Source organism: Kryptolebias marmoratus, linkage group LG6 (assembly GCF_001649575.2).
Source record: "Kryptolebias marmoratus isolate JLee-2015 linkage group LG6, ASM164957v2, whole genome shotgun sequence".
Lineage (NCBI taxonomy): Eukaryota > Metazoa > Chordata > Actinopteri > Cyprinodontiformes > Rivulidae > Kryptolebias > Kryptolebias marmoratus.
In genome coordinates this window covers 30,710,545-30,729,795 of record NC_051435.1, presented here as the reverse complement: position 1 = coordinate 30,729,795, position 19,251 = coordinate 30,710,545, and the positions used below count along the sequence as shown (strand labels likewise).

The 19,251-nt window shown below is 40.5% G+C and overlaps 1 long non-coding RNA gene across 1 annotated transcript; it reads left to right on the top strand.

Annotated features, from left to right (window-relative positions):
• Positions 1–722: 722 nt before the first annotated feature.
• On the top strand, positions 723–1,412 carry LOC108249910. Its single transcript, XR_001809248.3, has 2 exons — positions 723–983; positions 1,304–1,412. It is a non-coding gene; the product is annotated as an uncharacterized LOC108249910 (long non-coding RNA).
• The last annotated feature ends 17,839 nt before the right edge of the window (positions 1,413–19,251 follow it).

Sequence of the window (19,251 nt, the reverse complement as noted above, 5' to 3'; positions counted from 1 at the left end):
TATTGTATAGGGACAGCATGAATGGATAGGTTATGCTCATTGCTCTGTGATAGAAAAGTAATTTGATTTCCTACCCTTTTCACTCTGAGAAGCTTAAGTCTTTGCCAAATTATCTGTGTGATCTATGTGATTATGTAATGTAATGTATTTACTTCATCAAATGGATGATGAAGCAGTTGACTGCAATATATTAAAGACATGAATAATTATATCTTAACTTTTCTGTCAATATTGTAGGTGATGTCATCATTCAACAGTTCACATCTTTACTCTGTGTTGAGGCCAGAGATGAAGAATTGGTGTCCTTTCAACCACTTAAGCAGCGTCTGCATGTCTTTCTTCACCACGGTCACAGTACAGGCTATACCTGGAGCATGAACAAAAAAAGAAGGAGAGTGCCTCTAAAGAACTCAAGAGAAAAGCAGCGGAGGAGGAGCTGGAGAACCTCCGAAAGCAGTGTCGGTTACTCAGCAGTGTGACTGTGTCACTCCAAACAGATGCAGAGAAGTTGGCTGAAATGGGAGACAGAAAGGCAGGGACAAAGATGGCGAAGCTTATCACGAAGTCTAACACTCTATGTGTAACATAGTTAAAATGGTTCAGGTTAAATCCTGCTAAAATGCACCATCTGCTGGTAAAAAGTTATATTGCCTTCACCTAGGAAGAGCGGGGTATTATGGGTAATCCTCAGAGCCATGAGGATCACCGACGAGGTAACGTGTCTCTGCCATGTGATAAAGAAATATTAGTTATGCATTTTGTGAAGTGTGTTTGTGATTTTCGTTTTTGCATATTGTTAAAATATGTTCGGTCTGGGTCACGCTAGTTCTGTTATTATGTTGTTTTTGTCGTGTTGAGAATGTCTAGTTCGAGGGAAAGTGTAGTGGGAATTTCCCACGTGGTAACACTATGGCTCCTTCTTGCAGGAGCTTGTTTTATGCCAGAGACTGACCTTACTTCCATGCCCGTTCTGTGAAATGCAGGTATGTTTTACCAATTCTCCTGTAGCAGATGGTTAACATGAGACTGAGTTTTATTTTAACAGTTTTATATAATGATGTGGTTCATTTATGTTCTGCATTGTTCTAAAATGCAAGGTTATATAAACTAAAACATAAAAATGGCATCCAGTAAATAAAATGTCAGCATTTTATTTTATTTTTCAGAACATTTTAATTAGTTACTTTATTTACTCTGAAAGACACTTATTGGTTGTTCTTTTACTGTAAAACGAAATCCACTATGCGATCACTGTAATTTGAAATGATTTTATTGTGGTTACGTTATTATGGGTAATCCTCAGAGCCATGAGGATCACCGACGAGGAGCTTGTTTTATGCCAGAGACTGACCTTACTTCCATGCCCGTTCTGTGAAATGCAGATGGAGAAATAAAGAAACAGCTGATGCCAACTTGAGCAGCTCCTTGTTATTCATTGCCACACTAGTAGAAGCCACCAGAACCATATAGGCCACATACGCAAAAGATTCAAAGACAAGAAAGCTGAACTGCTACAAATTGACAAAATGATAGAAGAAAAGGCCACACAGTTGAGGCATTTGTAACAACTGGAACTCAGTCAACCCCCCCCCTCCCCAACCAGGTCACACACCTGAGGCACACACACACACACACGAGTAGATGGGTGTGCTTAAAGGAAGAGGAACACACAGAATCAGAGCAGGACATTCAACTCCTTGCCTCTCTCTGTCATTTTTTGTCTCTCTCTGAATTTGTGCATCAAGCATACACAAACCTCCCTTCTTATTCATCTCTGTTCTTAAATGTTTTTTTTATGTGTATTATGCCTAACTAAAAGAAGTTAGTTATTATTAGTTAGTTATTATGATTATTATTAGTTATTATTACTCTCTTTTTGAATTGTGCATGTGTTCAGTGTTGAATTATTTTAATTCTGTTTTCAAGTTTACGGTTTTTCATTTGCCATTAGAAATATGTGTTGTGTGGGAACAATGAAATAACTTTTTGTCTTGAGTTAGATATATAGGTCAGTTCCTTTATTTAGGCAAGAAGCAACTTGATGTATCCAGTAATTGTTATAAAACTACATTTACTACCAAAGTTTAGAGAAAATTAAAGTTATCTATCACTTTACAATTAGTTGCTCTGAACTGAAGTACAAGAGGTTGCCGCTACGGTTGCAGCTCAGTGTTGTAATGGTATTAAAAAAAATATAATGATATTAAAAAGGTATTTATTTAAATTTAAAACCCTCTGTGCCTAAATTTAACTTAAGAATTTCTGTATACTCTAGGAGGAAGATCTTCACATGACAAACACAAAAATTAACTGATTTGCAACCACTCTGGTTTGCTATCAAAGTAAAAGTTTGATAACAGGTCAGATGTCTGACGTCCTGTTTGAACTCTTTTCAAAGATTGTCTGCTTGCAATTGAGTACAGTTCTAATGTAAGATCATCCGTAATTCTACACATGCCTGTGTTTTCATTTATTTGTTCTTAATTTGGAAGAAGGTAAAGGTTAGCCACTGGAAACCAAGCTTGATGACTTGAGAAGCAGAGTTACTTTCCAGAAAGACACAAGGGATTGCAACATTCTGTATTTTTCTGACACAAGGCTGACTCCCACATGTAGGGATTTGGGGTGTCACTATCCACTCCTCCCCAGTCACTCTTTTGCCTTTCTGCCATGCTTATCCACACCTGTCTCAAGTCCTACTAATTGCTTCACCTGTGCCCACTTACCTCGTCACCCTCTGTGCTTAAAGCCCGGTCATTTTCCTCACTACTCTGCTGGATCATTGCTCTTGTTTACCTGCTGTTATGTTCTACTTGTTACTTCAACTTGAAACTTAGTTCTTTATTTTGCTGCAACGTCAGCGTTTTTGCTTTGCTTTTCTTTACTTTATCTTAATAAATTAGTTTACCTCACCAAGATGAGTCTGCACTCTGGGTTTGCCTCTTTCCCACCCTGCCTGACAGAATGATCCAGCCAAAAGAGAACCCAGCAGACTCCAACGTCGGTGTGACCCTCTCTCCAGGGGAGAAGACCAGGATTCTGGCCAAGCTGCAGGAGGAACACCCGCTCACCACGACAGTCTATTCGGTGGGTCGGACCGCCGCCATCAAAGCATCTTCAGTGTGTCAGACCGCTGCCATCACAGCCTCTCTGGTAGGTTGGGCCGAACTGCTGTCAGTCCTTGCGGCCACTCCCATGTCCCCAGCAGAGCTCCAGGCCATCTCTGCACAAATCATGAGACTCCAATCCTCATGTAGACTCTATTCATCGTAAGAACCGCACTTGCACTCATGGACAAGATAATCTGCTCCACACCCGGAGTTCTTTGCATCCCTGAATTCTTCCAACTTTTCTCACACGTTAGAGTCACTTTATCTGGTCTGGAGAAAACAATTGATCTCATCTCGAGTCTTTCTGAAGCTCCCTCTGTTACTCCAGAGTTAATTGGACCACCTTCAGTGCCTCCAGCGCCCTCTGCTGAGCCCTCTGAGCTTCCTGCGCCTTCTGGTGAGCCCTCTGAGTTTTCTGCGCCCTCTGCAGAGCCCTAGCACCACCCTCAAAGTGACGCCTCTCCACCAGTAATCGTCTCTGAGGGGGTCAGTGACGCCTGTCCACCGGTCAGCGTCTCTGAGGGAGGCGGCGATGACTCTCCGCCGGTCAGCATCGCTAAGGGGGTCGACAACGTCTCTCCGCCGGTCACCGCCGCAGCTCTACTGCCAGGTCAAGCTGACGCCGCTGCCACAGCTCCACCAGCAGGTCAAGCCGATGCCGGCTCAGCTTTGCCAGTGTTCGTCACGTCGAGGGTCCGGGTGGACACCTCGCTCAGCTTTGCAACATTGAGGGTCCGAGAGGACAGCTCGCTCAGCTTTACCACGCCGAGGGTCCGGGTGGACGCCTCGCTCAGGTCAGCATCGCCGAGGGTCCGGTAGGACTCTTCGCTTCAGTCTGCTCCGCCGAGGCTCCCAAACGACACCCTCATCTTGCCTGCTTGGTCCACGCCTGCCTGGCTCCGGAACTCTTGCTCCACCGAGGATGGCACCCGAGCCATCCCCCAGAACTCTTGCCTTGCCGCAGCCAGTTCCCGGGCCGCTTGCTCGAACTCAGGTTCATTAGTGGAAAGTGCCCAAGTTGCTCTCAGGTATTTTAATTTTCTTTTTGTTTTCTTTTTGTCTTGCTTGGTTCCCCAGGCAGTTTGCCTGGCCTGCTTTCGTTTTTTGACTTTGTTTTGTTTTGTTTGTGCCCTCCATCCTGTGTTTTTGTTTTTACCCCCCATCATCCTCCTGGCTAGGCCTTGTTTTGTTTTTGGGACGTCAGGGGCCGTCCCTTGAGAGGGGGCTACTGTAGGGATTTGGGTTTTCTGTGTTTGAGTTTATGGTTTTTGTTTTATTTTCATCTTGTTTTCTGTTTGAGGTTTTGTTTCAGTTCTTGTTCTCATTTGTTGTCACTATCTACTCCTCCCCAGTCACTCTTTTGGCTTTCTGCCATGCTCATCCACACCTGCCTCAAGTCCTACTAATTGCTTCACCTGTGCCCACCTACGTCGTCTCTGTGCTTAAAACCCGGTCATTTCCCTCACTACTCTGCTGGATCATTGCTCTTGTTTCCCTGCTGTTATGTTCTACTCCACACTGTGTTATTTCAACTTGAAACTTAGTTCTTTATTTAGATCCGGGGAATTAAACAAAACCAAAAGACTACTTTTTATGATGAACAATAAGTGGAGCAATGTCAGAAGTACATATGCTTGCTTCTTTGGAACATCTAACAATAAAATGTTGTCCATTTTACCGGCCTCACAAGTTTATGAGCCACAAAAAGTAAGCATGAAATATTTCTTTAAAAAAATCTTAGTTTTGTATTTTTTTTAATGTATGGTCAATGTGACTCTTGAAGGAGAGCATTTTATCAATAAATTGTCAAGGTATTTATAAGTTTGTACAAACTCTATAAGCTATATAATTTATAGATATAATAGTCAATGTAGTTTGTGGCACTTTTATTTGTTTGCAAACAACATGGCCTTTGTTTTATCAACATTAACAACAAGTTTGACTTGAAGTAGATCTGATTGAATGGAATCAAATGCACATTGCAGACACTTAAGAACACATGTTACAGACTTTGCATGACAGTAAACTACTGTCGTCAGCATATAAATGCATACTACCATCAGTAAAATTTTGACCAACAATATTAACAAATTTAAAAACAGTATGGGATCCAGAATAGAGCCTTGTGGGACAACTTGCATGATTTTGATGACACACATGTAAGTAAAGTTAAGTAAAAATGTATTTGTATAGCACATTTCAGCAGCAAGGCATTCAAAGTGCTTTACATCATTAAAACATCAGTAAACTCATTACAATAATCAAAAGCATCATTACAGTCATCAAAAAAAAATCATAAAAATCATTGAGCAGATACACTTGATAATCATAAGGAGATGGTCAATATGTAATAAGATATTTTGTTCAGAGCAAGTGAATTTGTTTGCAGACTACTAATCAAAGGCAGCTCTAAACAGGTGAGTTTTCAGCCTTGATTTAAAGGAATTTAGTGTTTAGGCTGTTTTGCAGTTTTCCAGGAGTTTGTTCCTGATTGATGGTGCATAGAAACTGACAGCTGCTTCTCCATGTTTGGTTCTGGTTCTGGGGATACAAAGTAGACCAGAACCAGAAGACCTGAGTGTTCTAGAGGGTTGATACGACGATAATAAGTCTTTAATGTATTGTGGTGCTAGATCATTCAGTGATTTATAAACTAATAGAAGTATTTTGAAGTCTATTCTCTGTGCTACAGGGAATCAGTGTAACAGGTCCCAGGCCTGAGACCAGTGAGCAGATTAAAAGTTGTTCTGAAAAGAACAGGGAAAATGATGAGATCGGTCACAAGTGGTGTGCTTCCTGCTGTCTCTCAAGCCAGTCTGAGAGGAGACGGCTCCCGAGTTCACCTTTTCACCGACGTGATGCCCCCCAGTGGCAACCCACAGTTGTCCAGTTTATTCTTTCACCCAGTAGTCTTGAATAACGAAATATTTACAACAAAATGTGGCAAACTTTTAAGGGTGTCACATCAGTGTAGGGACTTTAAAACCGGGGTGATGTGCTCTATTTTTCTCGTCTTAGTGAGAACACGAGCAGCAGCTGCAGCTGTCTGATTGATTTTTTTTTTGGCAGACCTGTGAAGACACTGTTGCAGTAATCGAAATGACTAAAGATGAACATGTGTATAATTTTTTCTAGGTCTTGTTGTGACATTAGTCCTTTATTTCTGGAGATGTTCTTCAGGTGGTAGAAAGCTGACTTTGTAACTGTTTTTATGTGTCCCTTAAGGTTCAGGTCTGAGTCCATTACTACACCCAGGTTTTGGGTCTGATCTATAGTTTTTAGCTGTAATACCTGAAGCTGCGCGCTGACTCTTGATCGTTCCTCTTTATGTCCATAATAGTTAGAGATAATAATTTCAGTCTTGTTTCTGTTCAGCTGGAGAAAGTTTTGGCACATCCATGCATTAATTTTCACTTTAACAGGGGCAACAGAATCTGTTATATCTGAGATTTTGGAGAATAAGTTATATACCAGTTCATCTACTGGTTTACAGCCTGGAAGTGAGGTGCAGGAGTAGATTTGATTAAAGGTTTCAGCTGAACAGGCTGGCTGATTTGCCCTTGGTACCGGAGTCAAGGAAGGTGGAATCATGTCAGCTGCAGCTGCTTTTTTTCCTTTCTTTGCTGCTGGTGTTGACGAGGGGATGTTTCGGCTCAGTGCAGGCCATGCTGTATCATCTAGGTGAGGGGTTTGTCCTGTCAGACATTGAGGCAGATCCAATTGATGAGATTTATTTTTCGGCTTAGCTCTGAGACAGTTCCAGGTGGTTGAGCAGCTTGAGGTGCTTGGACGCTGTTTGTTGTCCTGAGGCATTGGTAGAGTTGTTTCATTTCCAGTAACTGTGTTGATCTCGGCATTTACCTCCAGTCTTGACAGCCTCTGTTCTATCAGTTCAAGTCTGTGTAAAATACTGCTGGTGTCCTCTGCTATGACCATAGGCATCTTGCTCTGGCTTATCTTGGATATAGCAAAGAGTGAAATAAAATAAAATTCCAGTAATGGGGGGTAGGCAAAGTATAAGTAGTTAAAAAAAATCTAAATAACTTTAAAAACTTAGCTTATAATAGCTACTATCAAATTAGGATGGGAGAGAGCAGGATTAGATGTTACGAAAGGTCAAACCCTCCCCCCCACCACCACCACCACCTTCTTCAAATCAGACGAAATGGGTGTCAATCAACTCGGCTACGTTTGTGCAGCAAAACTTTTCGTTTGTGTCACTATTATTCTAAATATATAAATAGAAAAGTTTCCAGGGGTCATCAAAGGTCAATGAACATCTGTTCATGTTGGAACTGTGAATTTATTTCAAATATTATGTGCTAAATATTATCATGAATAATTTATTTATAGCCTGGAAAAAATTATTTTGGAAGTAGATCTTATTTAGAAAGCACGTGTTTGGTTCTATTCTTATTTTTTGTATTTCAAAAGTACAGATTGTGTAATAGCACCCTCTAGTGATCAGAAGCTAAGATACAGGTCACCAAGTTTGTTTTGTGAGGTGTTGTACCAACCTGTTCATTCTAAATAAGATCTAGTTCCAAAAGAATTTCTTCCAGCCTATAAATAAATTATTCATGATAATAATAATAAATTCACAGTTACAACATGAACAGATGTTCATTGACCTTTGATGACCCCTGGAAACTTTTCTATTTATAGGTGTGTGTGTGTGTGTGGGTGATTGACCTTTCATGACCTCTAGAAACATTTCTGAATATCTTTAAAACAATAGCGGCACAAACTAAAATTTTTGCTGCACAAAGCAGCACAAACGTAGCACAAACGTTTGACACCAATTTCGTCTAATTTGAAGAAGGTGGGGGGGCCAACTTCACTCAGGCATTGTACCTAACCAGAAAGATAGTTTGAAATCTCTCTGACTTTTAGCTGTGAAAGACATATCTCTAAAAGATTCTGACAGAGGATTGAGTGAACTACAGTGTCAAAAGGTTTGGAGAAGTCAATAAACCTTTGGCATCCAGGCCTTCCACAATATAATTTAACACTTACAGTGCTGTGTTGTTTCCTAAGATAAAAAGATAAAATGTTTGATAAAATCAAATAATCTCTAAGTTGGTCATTAATTAATCTTTCCAAGACCTTAGCTAAAATGAAAAGTTTAGAAATGGGCCTGTATTTATATAGAACAGCTGGATCACCACCTTTAAAAAAGGGAAGAACAAAAACTGCCTACCACACATCTGGGATGACATTAGTTTGTACTGAGAGATTAAGAATGTGTGACAATGGTTCTGCTATAATGTCAGCTGTCAGGCATAGGGGAAATATTATCAGAGCCTGCTGATTTTTTAGGCTGAAGTACCTTCCTTACCTTAAAAACTTCAGTAGTTGATATATAAGAGACTGAAAAAATGTGGCTTCTGTAGGCCTAATTGGTTAGTGTAATGGAAGGCTGATCTTGAGAGGCTGTATCAAACACTATGCAGCACTGATTGTAGCAAGAGACTCTGATAAAGCCAATCTGAGACTAGTAATGCCAAACATTTACTAATATGTTATTTATATTTTAACCCCCACATTAAAAATGTTACCTGGACCACTTTCCTCCACCTGCGTAATATCACTAAAATTAGAAACACCTTCTCTCAAAATGATGCAGAAAAACTGATCCATGCATTTATCACATCTAGGCTGGGCTATTCTAATTCTTTAATATCTGGGTGTCCAAAAAACTCTTTAAAAAGTCTTCAGTTCCTTCAAAATTCTGCTGCCAGGGTCCTAATGAGAGTTTCTAAAAGTAGAATGGGGGCAGAGCCTTCAGTTTTCAGGCTCCATTCTTGTGGAACCAACCTCCAGTTCCAGTTTCTGTCTGTCAGGCTGACACCCTGTGTACTTTTAAGACTAGGGTTAAGACTTTCCTTTTTGATAAATACTATAGTTAGAGTTGGTTTGGGTTTCCTGAGCTATCCCTTAATTATGTTGCTACAGGCTTAGACTGCTAGGGGATAAACTGACCACATTTCCTCACTCTGCTGCTGTCTTTACTTTCTCTACTGTCTTATTTCTGTCATTAACATGTTTTTCTTTGTCTTTCTTCCAGTAGAAACTCCACCTGGACCAGTTATTCTATGTTTGTCTGTGTCTCTTTCCTGTCCTCTCTAACCCCAGATGGTCGAAGTAGATGGCCATTCGTCCTGAGCCTGATTCTACTGGAGGTTTCTTTCTGTTAAAAAAGGGAGTTTTTCATTTCCACTGTTGCCTATGTGCTGCACAGGATGTGAGATTACGACAAGTGAAGATTCAACACAATCTGCTGGCTTCTTTAGATATATAGCATGTACTTATTGGCTTTTATAATGTATATGGATGTTTTTGTAGTGTTCTGAGACGACTTTTGTTGTGACTTGGCACTATATGAATAAACTAAATACAACTGAATTGAATAAAATTTGTTTCACACACAGTATTTGGAAAATCAGACCACAATGCCATTTTTCTTCTGCCCAAATATAAAACTTTTATTGAATTTTGTTGCAGTCTGCTAAAGCAGAAGATAAGCTGTAAGATTTGCTCAGGGAGATGGACTGGGACATGTTCTGGGCAGGGGTGGAAATTGTTTTTTTTTTACCAGCCTCTATTTGTCTTTTTTGTGTGTAACGCTTCCTTTAGTTACAAAACCCACCAGTACAATCAAATTATATCATTTACATGTGTACATTTGCACACGGACAAATGTAAAAGCAACACACGGAAATAAAAAAAACTTGTGGGGAGAAAAGAATAAATAAAGACACAAAAATGCATCTATAAGGTTTAAAAATATAATATGTTGAAAAAATAAACTGAAAAAAAAAATAGGAATGTCAATTAATTTATAAAACATGGGGTAAAGTTCTCCCTTTTTTAATTAATTGGTGCATTTTAAGCGTATTATAAATTTTTCTGGCCTTTTATATATTTCTGTTTTTATATTTAATTCTGTCAGTTTTGGTCCTCCACAGGCATGAAGCTCTTGGACTTCTTTGTGTTCTTGGACCTTCTTTAGGTGAATCAGGAGTAGAAGAACTACTCCTGGTGCTTCTTGCAGCAGAGAAAGTGCTGCCATAGGATAAACTTTTAGCACATTTAAAAAACAGAGATATTCTTGGTTGCTTTGCAGGTTTTTTTTTTTTTTAGCTCTCTCTGCTGGCGGGAGTGAATGTTCTCCTGCGTGAGGGCATACGCACGTGACTCTGCGTGTGACAGCATTGGAGCCGCTAAATATAAACCATATTTTGGTCCATTTTTTATTTTTATTTTTTTAGTTTGGCGCTTCATAATGTGCTGAGCAACCACAGAAATAGCTCTCAATGTGATCTGTCGTTATTTAAATTAAAATGACTACACGCCATGAAATTTGTAGGGAGAGCCGGGCGGACAGTCTTGTTGACAAGGGGGAGGCACCCCACCTAATTCCACCTAATTTTTCACTACTTTCAGCATCTTTAATTTACTCTAGTTAAAAAACTACAACACCTAGACACTTCAGACATGGGCTAGATTATTCTTAACTAATAGAAAAATATTTAAAACCATCTGTGTGATCTGTGAAACCTTAATCCAGGGGTGGCTAATCCTGGTCCTCGAGGGCCACTATCCTGCATGTTTTCCTTGTTTCCCTGCTCCAACACACTTGATTCAGTGGTTAAATCACCTCTTCTTGTTCTTCAGAAGCCTGTTAATCACCCACTGAATCAAATCAAGTGTGTTGGAGCAGGGAAACAAGGAAAACATGCAGGATAGTGGCCCTCGAGGACCAGGATTGGCCACCCCTGCCTTAATCTGATTTGTGAAGCCTCAATAGAAGGCGATTTCAGCACTTTTTTGGTATCTGAATCCCACTAGAACTGGTCCAGCTCCAAAACTACAACACCTAGACACTTCAAACCTGTACCAAATTATTCTACACTGATTGCAGAACATCTAAAACTAAGTATGTGATTTGTGAAACCCTAATCTAAATTGTGAAACCTCAATAAAGGGGGGTTTTAGCACTTTTTTTTTATATCCGGACCCCACTAGAACTGGTCCAGCTCCAAAACATACAACTCCTCACTGGTATTTGATAAAACGTAAAAATCTATGCTAAAATCTTGTGTTCTGAATGTGTTTGTCCAGCGTGAACAATCAACATTCATATAAACTAATTCATGTTATTTCAGTGAGTCATCATGGTTGTGCTCTGTTGCTTAAAATGACATTGTGCCCTATGAATTTACAAACACACACAAATACATGTCATATACACATTCAAGTCACTTATGTTTGAAATATATGCTTCCATTTTAATTAAGTACTGGTCTTCATTGTAATTGGTTTGCAGGGGGATATTGAGGGGTTGACCTCAGTATTCTTTAAGTCTGGCTACAGCCTTGCCTGTGCCCCCTTCTCCTAATTATCTTCAGTCTTTAAAACCTCGTCTCCCTCACTCACTGACTGGTTTGTTCTGTGGGGTTTTGTGGGTTGATAATGGAAGCTCATCCACCCACCAAAGGAAACTCAAATATGTGGACAAACGAGGAGTTCCAAATTTATTTAAAAAACAAAATAAAAGGCTGTTATGACAGCAAAAACTAAAATGAGCATGAGATTAACACAGGAAGCCACACAATGCATTAAAACAACAATGATCCAGTGAATAGCAGATGGAGATGAACAGGTTTTAAAGGCTGAGGGTAACAAGGAAGTGGAAACAGGTACAGATTGGTAACACGGAATAGGTTTGAAAGGAAGAGGCTGACTGACATGGGAATTACTGGGAGAGAGAGTGATGGCACATAGAAGGCACAGGGAGCAGACTACACAACAACTTACAACATAGGAAACTAAACACTGAAACAACAGAATTGAATAAATTAAAAAAAACTTCATACAAAATAAACTTAAAAACTGTTGTGCCCAGCAGCCTGTTACAGAGATACAATTCTTCCAGTTTTTGTAGTTGAATTGGTGGAAATTACAAAGATAACACAGTTTGACAGGAAATAGATTCCAAAGGAGCTGTTAGCTGAGAACTCGATGTGCAGTATAAGATGTATAGTGTACACATATGATCACAGCTGTTTCTTTGCCCTTCACTTGTCCTTGCCTCAATCCTACTTGTTAAGCATAAACTGCACAACATGCTGTCATGGTCAGGTACAGAGCCAGAAACTGAGTGAATTAAAGGCCTAGCATACCTTAAAGGAATGCATATCACCCCCTGCCTTTCAAGACAGAGTTTAAAACTAAAATCATCTTACACATTATATGCAATCTTATGCAATATTGCGTTATCTTATGTGATCTTGCATGATATGTTAGTTAGTTTTTGTATTGTTATTGACTATCAGTTACCACACTAAACTTTAGCTCAATGTCTGTTAAAATCTTCCGTTCTGTTATAGTCATTTCTGTGTAGTTAGCTATTACAACCATTTTGAATTCAAATTTCCTAAAATTTCATTCAGTGGTTCATGAGATATTTTGCTAACCGACTGACAGAGTTGATACCAACAGGTAATGGCAAGGTTTTATGCAAAGATGTTGCACAATGTGTTACACACAAAGGATGTGTTGTAAACAATCTTCAGCTACTACCACACTGAATTTTAGCTATCTGTAAAATAGTCTGATTTATAGCAAATCTTCTCTTTTCAAAGATTAGTTGGCTATGGCAACAATCTTGAATTAGGTTGACATCAAAAGCTAATTGGTTGTAGATGTACATCCACTGATTATTTTCTGAGAGTTTCATTAAAATGTGTTCAGTGGTTCATGAGATATTTAGCTAACAAATAGACTTGACTCCAAAAGCTAATAGTAAGCTTTTAAACACAGGTCTCACACAATCAATTGATGCTTAGAGTCTAAGTTGGAAATGACTTCCAGCTACTACCTCACCACATTTTATCTCAATATCTGTACTATATTATAACCATTTTGGTGTAGGCTAAGGTTTTAATCTAAAGAAATGTTACAAAACTGCTAAATAAATGTTGACGATTTACATCAGATCAATGTAGGTTAAATATGATTTTCTGTATGTTTCTTTTTATTATTATTATTTATCATTGATGAATAAAACACAAGAACTTACATTCATCTCTCTGGGAATTTTCATTAAAGTAATCCAGTAACATTGTAGTTTTTTTATTTCATCACTAGATGGAAGCATTTCCATATCGGATAGACATTATTGTTTCACTTTTTAAAGGCACACAGAATATCAGAACCATGTTTGAGCTATAATCATTGACTTCTGGAATGATACATCTTAGACGGATAATGTGGTTTATCTTCCTGATTATTTCGCCTGCCTTCAAAAATGCAGAGGCAGCGCTATAATATTCTTGTCCATGTGTATGTGTTCATTTGTCTGTACCGTTATAAATTATATCATGAATCACAGAATGAATTTTAATGAAACTTCCAGGAAACAATCACTGAGGTGACATCTAAAACTAATTATCCTTTGAAAATATCACAGTTTAAGTCAGCTAATAAAATTTAGCCTACACAAAAATGTCTATTTTTCAGTAAATTTGACAGAAATTGAGTTCATACACAATACACACTCTGAGTGATCGTAATTGAGATATTGCAATATTGCATGTTATTTCGTATAATGCTATTTTTCAACTTTTGACAAAAACTGCAATAACTCAATCATTTCTCAGCATAAAACAATCTTAGTTTAAAACTCTGGTATGAAAGGCAGCAGGAAATGTGCCTTCCTTCAAGGAATAGGAGGCCTTTAAATATCAGTCTTTTCAGGTCAGAGTTATCAATAGAGTTTGCTAAAAACTTAGTTGTGTCATGAATGTTGGTGTTGTTGGGGTTTTGTTTGGGGTTTCTTGTTGGTCTTGTTTTGGTTTGGTTGTCTTTTGGGTTTCTGTGTTTGTTTGGTCACCATTCACCTCCCCAGTAGTTTTCCATGCATGCCTGCCACGCCCACCTCACCTGCTCCTCGTTTTGTCCACAGCTGCACCCAATAATCACCTCTCCCTCAGTCTTTTAAAACCGGTCTCTGTTCATCACTCTTCACTCGGTCATTCCTCTTGTTACCTTCATGCGCCATGTCATGTTTGTTGTTTGCGTTGCCTCATTTGTATTTTGTTGTTATTTGCTGCCACGCCAGCCTTTTTGTTTGGTTATATTTTACTTAAAATAATTAGTTTAGTTTTTCACGATGAGTCTGCGTTCTGGGTTCGCCTCCGTCTCCCCCTTCTTGACAAGTTGGGCACATTGTTGTATGAGTAAGAGTTTTGACACAAGGGTGTCTGGAAGAATTTTTGGTTTTTAGTAGTTCCACTTTTTATTTTAGAATCATTCATCCAATAATAGGTTTGTAAGTTTGAATATAGCTTCTTTAATGGTTGTTGTGCAATGTGGAACTATTACATGATCAAGCATCTTCTTAGGAAATGTCCAGGAGAGGCTGGCTGGAGGCACCAGTCAGTTATTACAGAGTTTTATGGGATTACTTAAGTTTTCAGGATTCTTTTTTCTTTTTCAAACTCTCACACTCTGTGGGGGAAAAAAAAGGTCTTAAGTTCTGAGAAAGTAAATTATGGCATTCCAACAGTTGAACTCTTTTTACTTAAAACGGGGTGTGTTTCAGACTGTGTAACAGTACTCTTGAGTGAGTGGTTTAAAGAGATAGTCTGGTCCTTTATGAAGTGATGTTCTGTCTAATAGTTATCAATAGTTATTACTTTATCAGCTTTGACATCAGTCATAGAGCACAAAGTATCGGGAAAAAGGCAGATGTCTCTGTCCAGGCTAGGCTAATTGCTAGCAAATGAGGGCCTGTTGTTTATTATTTTTCAGGCTTATACCAAATCGTTCAGTTCATTAGTGCAGTATGATGCCTGTCAGGCATCATAGGGGCTACGATGAATAGGCACATGGGTCAAAAACTGAGCAAGGCACAGAAGGGAATTGGCACCAACACCAGGGGAGCCCCGCACCAGCTACTAGTCGACAGAACTGGGGCTTGAGAATGTAAGACCAGACACACAAACCTATGACTCGATGCCCCACACATGGATACTGGAGTGCTTGAAACTGCAGAACATCAACAGGACACTAAGAGCCTTCCTTAGGAACTCAATGGGAATGTGAAAGACAACTCTAGACTTTAATTCAAAGCCAATTGCACAAGTCAGAATTAAATGCGGCATATATGTCACCAGGTCATAGAGTGACAAGGACTATGCCACCGACCTAAATTAGGTGATTAGGTGCCGGTCGGTGCATGTGTGGTTGGGGAAAAGTTTTGTTTTTTTAACAGGCTGCAGCGTGGAACAGGGAGCGTCGGCAGTGGGAGGCTCATTGGTGCAACCAAATCAGCTGTGGTGATCGAGGTGAGACACGGAGGAGTGTGGAGGCCTGTGGGATGGAGAGAAACGTGGAGACCTGGTGCAGCGTGTGGCAGAACTGGGTCGGCAGTGGGAAGCTCATTGACCCGGTTAAGCCAGTGGCAGTGATTCAGTGAGGCGGTGAGGAGCATGCAGAGGGGCGTGTGACAGGACGCTACGTGGGAGTACTGGAGGGGGAGAAACATGCAACCCCCCTCCTCCTAGTTAAGTTCCTGTTTTTGTTTTGTGGTGCTGTTGGTGCCAGGGCTGCATGAACCTGGCCTGAGTGGTTGAATCGACCTGTCACCGTCCCTCTGCGTTGATGGTGTGTACCCACTGCTGAGCCTGTCGCTGACCAGGGAGCTGCCGTTCAAGTTGTTGGAGGAAGACGCTAGAGACTACCTGGAAGGATTTTAACACTTGTGGATTTTACTGATTTTTTTTTTAGACTCCTTTTTAACTGTCTTTGTGCACACTGTAATAAATTTATTATCTTTTCAAAAAACAACTTTATCCCGACATGTGGATTCTGTAGTGAGCTCCCCCAAATAGGATGTGTTTGTCAGTATCACGGGTTGCTCCCTGTGACATATACCAAGGTGATACTTTGTCCCCACTCCTATTCTGCATGGGCCTGAACCCCTTCAGCCAGATGATTGCAAAGAATGGCTATGGAACAGTCATCAGTCACCTTCTCTACATGGATGCCATCAAGCTGTATGCCAAAGGAGAGCGAGACATTGACACACTGATCCACCTCACTAGGATATACAGCAAGGACATTAGTATGTCATTCGATAAGTGCAGCCGAATGGTGTCCAAGAGAGGCAAGGTGATCAGAACTGAAGGGACTGAACTACCTGAAGGCAACATTGCAGATGTCCAGGACAGCTACAAGTACCGTGGTATCCCGCAGACATATGGCAACCAAGATGAGGCCGCAAGCAAGTCAGCCACAACAAAATACCTACAGAGAGTACGACGTGAAGAGCCAGCTAAATGGCAAGAACAAAGTCCAAGCCATCAGCACATATGTGTGTCAGTCATCAGATACCTTGCTGGTATAACAACCTGGCCAAAGGAGGAGATAGAAGCCACAAATAGCAAGACACGAAAGCTCCTCACAATGATCGGAGGGTTTCACTATAAGTCCAGCACCCTGAGACTGTATACTGAGAGAAAGGAGGAAGGCAAAGGACTAGTGAGCCTCAGAGCCACTATACAGGGTGAAACAACCAAGATCCTGGAGTACATCTAGAAGAAAGCCTGCAATGATGATCTGCTAAGTGAATGTCTCAGGCAGCAGAAACCCAATATGAAAGAGGAACCCTTATTGAAAGACAAGCCCCTGCACTGCATGTACCACGGCAGATTGAGGAAATGGCTGATATCAACAAAACCTACCAGTGGCCAGAGAGGACTGAAGGACAGCACAGAGGCACTAATCATGGCAGCACAAGAGCAGGCCCTCAGCACAAGAATAATAGAGACCGGGGTCTATCATAGGTGATGGCTAACCAACCAGACATTGTGGTGACAGATAAGATACAGAAGAAAGCAGTGGTGATAGATGTAGCAGTCCCAAGTGACTGTAATATCGGGAAGAAGGAGCACGAGAAGTTTGAGAAATACCAAGGGCAGAAAGAGGAAATAAAGAGGTTGTGGAAAGTCAAGGCCTCAGGGGTACTAATGATTATCGGAGCACTCAGTGTTTTGACCCCCAAACTGGAAGAGTGTCTCCAACAGATCCCCAGGAACAACCTCAAAGATCTCTGTCCATAAGAGTGCAGTCCTAGGAACAGCTAAGATACTGTGAAGAACCCTCAAGCTCCTAGGCCTCTGGTAGACCTGAGCTTGAAGTGAAAGTGGAACCACTGATGTGGAACAAATTGGGTGAGATGGAAGATATATATATATATATATATATATATATATATATATATATATATATACACACACACACACTATATTGCCAAAAGTATTCTCTTGCCTGCTTTCATGCATATATGAACTTGAGTTACATCTCATTCTTAATCCATAGAGTTTCATATGATGTTGGCCCACCCTACAAATATAACAGCTTCAACTCTTCTTGGAAGGCTTTTCTCAAGGTTTAGGAGTGTGTTTATGGGTATTTTTGACCATTCTTCCCCACAGCCAAACTTTACACTTGGCATAGTGTGGTTAGGCAAGTATTGTTGTATGCTGTACACCACTGCAGCCAAAGCTTTGCAATGCACTTGGTGATGTAAGGCTTGGATGCAGCTGCTCTGCCATGCAAACCCATTCCATGAAGTTCTATATGCATTATTCTTGAGATAATTTGAAGGCCACACGAAGTTTGGAAGTTTGTAACCGTTGACGCCACAAAGAGAACTCTGTGCAGAGTTAACAGCATCCTTTGAGCCCGCTCTGTAATTTTATGTGGCCTACCACTTTGTGGCCGAGCTGCTGCCATTCCCAATCACTTCCACTTTTACTATAATACCACTAACGGTTGACCATGGAATATTTAATAGAAAGGAAATTTCACAAATGGACTTATTGCATAGGTGGCATTCTACCACTGTACCATGCTGGAAATCACTGAGCTTTTGAGAGCGACTGATTCTTTCACAAATGTTTGCAGAAGTAGCCTGCATGCCTAGGTGCTTGATTTTATACACCTGTGGTCATTGAAGTTATTGTAACACCTGAATCCAGTGATTAGGATGGGTGAGTAAATACTTTTGGCAATATAGTGTATGTGTTTGTGTGTTATTCATCCGTTTATTTTCTTTCTTTTCTTTTCTTTTCTTTTCTTGCTTTTTCTTTTCTGGGTTGCGGGATAGGTGGTCCCCATGTCCAGCAGTTACTGTATGAAAAGTGGGGTACACGCTTGACCGTTCACGTCCATCATAGGGTCACAAAGAGACACACAAAACAACCATTCACACTCACTCAAATCTAGGTAGAATTTAGACTAAGTAATAAACCTAACTTGCATGTTTTTGGTCAGTGGGAGGAAACCCACCGTGCATGAACAGAACTCCTGCGACCTTCTCGTTGTGAGGTGAAAGCTATACATATACATCTTGTTCTTTCAGCTGTTCCTTTTTCAGGAGTCTCCACAGCGAGTCATCCTCCTCCATCTAACTGTGTGTTCTGCATCCTCTGTCCTCACTTCAACTACCTCCATGTCCTCTCTAACTGCATCCATATATCTCCTCTTTGGCCTACCTCTTTGTCTTTTCCCTGACAGCTGCAATTTTACCATCCTTCTACCAATATACTCACTGTTCCTCCTATGCACATGTCCAAACCATCTCAGTATGACCTCTCTAATTTTAATGTCCAGTCGTTAATCCTGTGCTGTACCTTTGATGATCTCATGCTTAATCCTATCCATCCTTGTCCCTCCCAAGGAGAACGTCAACATCTTCGGCTCTGCCACTTCCAGTTCTGCCTCCTGTCTTTTTTTTTTAGTCCCACTGTCTCCAAACCATACAACATAACTGGTCTTACCACTGTCTTTAAACCTTTCTTTTGACCTTTGCTGCCACCATTTTGTAACAAATCACTTGTGAAACTTTTCGCCATACACTCCGCCCTGCCTGGACTCTCTTCTTCACCTCTTTATCACACTGCCCATTTTCCTGGACAGTCCTTGAAGTCATGTACCTTTGTGTCCTCTGCTCCTTGTTGCCTCATTGTTCCACCTGCCTCCCTCCTATTCACACACATGTACTCTGTCTTGCTATGTCTGACTTTCATTCCATGTCTTTCAAGAGCATACCTCCACCTCTCCAAGTTCT